The following is a 5,557-nucleotide window of genomic DNA, read 5'->3' as shown; positions in this document are numbered from 1 at the left end:
TGTGTCTGTTTTTTTTTTATTTTTCATTCATGTTTTTTTTGTGTTGGGTCGGGGGTCAGGCCTCCATTAGTAGAATGTGTTTTATTACATAGCATTTTTCTGATTCTTCTTTGCTAGTCAGTACTGCGGTTTCTTACTCCATTTTTTAAATGAACAGCTGCGCCATGTCGCATGATACACCTGTCACGTTTTCAAAGTTTATTTCTCTTATGCATGGTTAATTTGTGTCTTACTATCTATTTCTTGACTTAATAGAAATTTCTCGTATCATTACTACACAGAGTGTGATATGAAAATACGAAAGTCTGCGTTAATTTGATCTGTGGTGCCACACTACCAATTACTCCCTCCAACGTAGGCCTACTCTGACACAAAATAGTGCTTTCGATGTCCTTGTTTACTTAAACTTAAAAACAAATTTTCAAAAATAAAACTTTTGGTGAAAAAGAAATATATTTAAACCATTTTGAGCCAAAATGTACTTGTCTACGAGTTAGAATTAAAAATCATTGAAGATTATTGCGCTCCACGGTATCTATAATACTTAAATAACGAGGTCCAATTTGTCAGCCGTCGTGGGGTAAAAACGACAATTCAAAGAATTCAACTTTATATATAGCTAATATAGGGCAATGCTGTTGATTAAAAATTACACCACTCCAGACCCTTTTGTTTTCCACATAATTAATATTGCCAATAATTAACAAGTTCCGGGTCAAATCCGATACCGATATCAATAGTATATTCACCTGTTACCTGTTACCTTATCTGTACGTTCCGTATCTGACAGGCGCACCATCTAACGGTGTATTTAGGATTTTGCTATTTACACGAGTCATGATGATCACAGGGTTGACACTACTAAATTCAGTCATTGTCACATTGTTCTCTATTGTAGTATTTTAATCAGTATGACTGTCTAAGACGACAATACGAATGCTTAAAATCTGGACTTAAAATAAGGCGTATAGGTACAGTTTTCAATTTGTTAGCCGGCATGACGTTAAAACGGCGAATCAAAGAATTCAACTTAATTCATCACTCATATAGGACAATGCTGTTGATTAAAAAATACTCCATTCTAGGCCCTTTTGTTTTCCAAGTAATTAATATTACCAATGATTGATAAGTTCCAGGTCGACGGGTTCAAACAGATTTTGAAAGCAAAGAAAACTGTACATCTTATAATCGGCATGACTTTATCAGATGACAATACCAATACTAAAATAAGGCTTATGCATAGTTATATATTTTAATTCAGTCACGAACCCGCGATATCACCGGTGTGTTCTAGTACTAATTTAAAATTTCCAGAAAACCAGGGATTGGTTATTTTTGGATTAACCTATAGCTGTACAATGTAACCTATGGGAGTGCAACCCAAGTATAAATCTCAATAACCGAAAATTATACCATAGCTATCCATGGTATAATTTTAACACTTATACCATGGTTTTGTTGTATAAGGTATTCAAGAGAAAAAAATTGTCAAGACCTGGCCGCGCGGCTTGCTTGCCTTTTTTTAATGGGGCAAAATAAAAAATGAAAAAGTAAAATATGAGCGAATAAAAGAAAAAAGGAAAGAAAAGAAAGTTGGACGCCTGAATTTTTTGATAGAAACAACAAAGTCAGTGTGGGACCACTAAGCTAAACTGCCCGTTTTGCACCAGCTGAAATAAATGATTGCTTAGGGTGGGAATCGAACCCACATACACCAACTCTGTTGTCCTATATTTTAAATGAACCAAGATTCGCTCCCAGAACAAACAAATAAAGTTTAAAAATATGTTGATTATACACAGAAGAAGAAACCGAGCGCAATCTGTCGTCATAATGATCGTTAGCATAATACAACGATGACATTTCACACATTGACATTTCATACATTGACATTTAACGAATCGACAAGTTACAATACAAAACATCAATATACAAATTGACAATTTACAAATCGGCAAGTTACAAAACATCACTATACAAGTTGACAATATACAAATCGACATTTAACGAATCGACAAGTTACGAATCGACAAGTTACAAAACATAAATTATTTATATTTAAATTGACATTTAACGAATCGACAAGTTACAAATCAGCAATATACAAATTGACAATTTACGAATCGACAAGTTACAAAACAGCAATATACAAATTGACAAATCACACAGTTACAAGTTACAAATTGACAAGTTACGATCGAAGTAAGAATTTTGACCCCGTTGGCTTTCCATATATGCATAGGTAAATATTTTCTTATCTTTTGTAATAAATTGATTCTGTTTGATATAGTACATGACATTTTATCTATCTGCTGATTCCAATTTAGGTTTTTGTCAATATATAAACCAAGAAGTTTTTCACAATCTACATTTTCTATTTGTCCATTTGAAATATTGATATCTAAACTGTTTCCAGTTGAACAAAGCCTTTGTTTTGAACCAATACTCATTGATTTACACTTTTTGGCATTTAATTTCATACAATTTTGCGAACACCAGTTTTCAATTACATGCATATCATTTTGAAGGTTAGAAGTTAACTGAAGTAAATTATTACCTTTACAATGTAATGTAGAATCATTTGCATATAAATCTATTAATGAGTGTTCTATATTAAGTGGTAAATCATTGATATATAAAATAAATAACAGAGGGCCCAGGATAGAACCTTGTGGTACCCCAGTTTTTATGCATTTAGTATTAGACATGACGTTATTGACCTCAAACTTGTTGGCTTCGTTCAAACAATTATGACTTAAACCAGTCTAGTATACAATTTGAAACATTATAGTATTCAAGTTTTTTTCAATAAAATTATATGATTAACCAGATCAAAAGCTTTCTTTAAATCTAAAAATATAACTCCGTTTATCTCTCCATTATCTATATTTGCTAACCATTCATCTACTAATTTAGTAAGAGCAGTAGTACACGAATGTTTAGGTCTGAAACCTGACTGTGTAGTATTAAGGTCATTACTATTTAAAAATATATACAAACTATTAGCTATTATATGTCGTTCTATAATTTTTGAGAGACAAGGCAAAACTGCTATTGGTCTATAATTATCAGGATTACAGGCATTGCCACTTTTAAAAATTGGGCAAACTCTTGCAGTTTTAAAAATACTTGGAAATTTACTACTTTTGATGCTTAGATTAAATATATATGTCAAGGCTGGTGCAATGACATCGCTGCACATACTCAAAATATTTGGTCCGACATCATCTAAACCAGTTGCTTTAGACTTGTCAAGTTTTTTTAAATACATGTTTACATCTAAAATACTCATTTCTGGTATAATGAATTTTTCACTACCCGTTTGTTACTTTGATTTTACAAATTTATTGAGTGCATTAAAACTGGCACCATCATCATTATTACATAATTTGTTATCAACTATACCTTCAGCAATATTTGTGAAATGCACATTAAATGTATTTGCTATATCAACATCATTTTGAATTACACTATTTTTATATTCTAAATGCGTGATATTATTATGTGCTTTTTTAGGATTTAGACTTTTGACATACTTCCAAATAGTTTTACTATCTTTACAATTTGAAATAGCATTTTGGAAATATTTTTTCTTTGCCTGTTCTACTAAAAATGTAACCTTATTACGCCAAATTTTATAATTATATATATCACCTATAAACAGTGCTGTGATCAGAAATTTTTAATATATATATATATATTAATTTCTTTTGACTTAGTTATATTTTAGACAAAGAGTACTTTAAACTTTTCTATGGATAGAAATGACTAAATCAACTCTAGTCGCAGAACTGACCAAATCAGTTCTAATCGAAGAACTTTTCTAGCCATAGAACTGTCTAAAACTGTTCTAGGGTAGAACTGTCAGGATCAGTTCTAGATAGAACTGTATAAATCAGTTCTAGGTTAGAACTCTTCTAGCTAGAACTGTCTAAAAGGTGTCAGGATTTACTGCCACTGAGAAAAGATGATATTGTTGTCACAAGACGTTAACAATTTTGTTTGTTGCGAGGCTTGATTCTTTTCTTGAAGAGGCGTTATATTCAACGTCCTAAGTTAGACTAGGACGAGCATGTGTTAACTTATTGTACATATTACATTGGATGTCCATTTAGCTCCAACTTAAGCTTGCTCCACTTTTTATCTGGAAGAAATGTTTGTGCGTTACCTTCCATTGCAATTTATCATACAACCTACCACACAAAAACGATTCAATACATAAAATAAAAAGGTATGGTATATTTGTTAATGAGACAACTCTCGTATTTCGGCTTTTAAATATGCATACAGCACATGCCATACAGTAAGACATAAGATGCCACGGTATGACAAAATGTAAAAAAGATGCAAAAGGGAAAACTACCGATGATATGATTTTTATTTAGAAAAAAACAGGAATACCAAATTTACGACAACACTCATATATATAACAACCTTCGACATCTATACTAAATTATAAATTTCTCGCAAGCAATCGGTACAGCCACATACAGGATGTAGCGGGATTTATCATGTTTCTGGGCGCTTAACTCTCCCGCTAACTTATACTATTATTATAACAACACACCACACTAATAAACTGTAAAATTGCTAGGGAGATGACTAGATCCAAGCAAATTCAACAGCAGTCTTAGACTGATTAATGTTTACTAACACTTTGAATACTATTGGCTCTCTCATGGCGATCAGGTTTTTTTTAGCCGGAGTGCCGCAGACCATCAGCAAGAAAAACAATTCTAATCATGCTAAAATCGGAGTCGAGCACACCTGGTCCATGTGGGCAACCTCAGTATTACGGGCTAGTGATGCAGCAGAAGCAGCCCGAAAAAGCATGGCCATGTGCAATTCATAATACAACTATAAGCATCGACATAATGTTGAACGATCAGTACTTATAAATGTAAAAAATGTATGTCACGTTATGCATTAAAATATTTAAACACGCAATGTTAGAACTGATCAAGACAAACTTCAACGATCTAACTACAATGATAAATTGATAGTACAGATCGTTTTCCATTTTACACATTCTATTTGTATTTGTTGCACTTCATCGTAAAAATTAGGCTGTGATATCCCATTTGATTTAAGATTTTAAAAAGGAACAGCTTTAAACCAAAGTAGCTTGCGGTAAGTTTTAGTAGAGGGTCTTCCAGTAAAACACTTAAATCCACAGATAGTCAATAATGGCTGTGGAATTACTGTTAGATATATTTAAAGTAAATTCCTAAGCTGTCATTTCTGCAATATAATTTGTAAAGTCATCATTTTACAAAGCACACAATAAGTCACATTTTATTTATCTACTTTGATTTACGACGGTCTTTTACCTAGTTGAATCATTAAAAGAGGAGGAAAACACAAAGGAGGAATTATAAACCCACAAAGTCAAGAAAAACTACAACTACGATGGCAAAACATACAAAAGACGACAAAAAGACAAACATGTAAAAAAAAAAAACAATACATAGAACACTAAAGACTAAGTAACAAATTACTCACCTAAAACTGGAAATGATCTCTAGTGCTCTGGAAGGGTTAGCAGATCCTGCTCCAC

This window comes from Mytilus galloprovincialis, chromosome 8 (assembly GCF_965363235.1).
Source record: "Mytilus galloprovincialis chromosome 8, xbMytGall1.hap1.1, whole genome shotgun sequence".
NCBI classification, from domain to species: domain Eukaryota; kingdom Metazoa; phylum Mollusca; class Bivalvia; order Mytilida; family Mytilidae; genus Mytilus; species Mytilus galloprovincialis.
Note: the sequence above shows the minus strand (reverse complement) of the source record.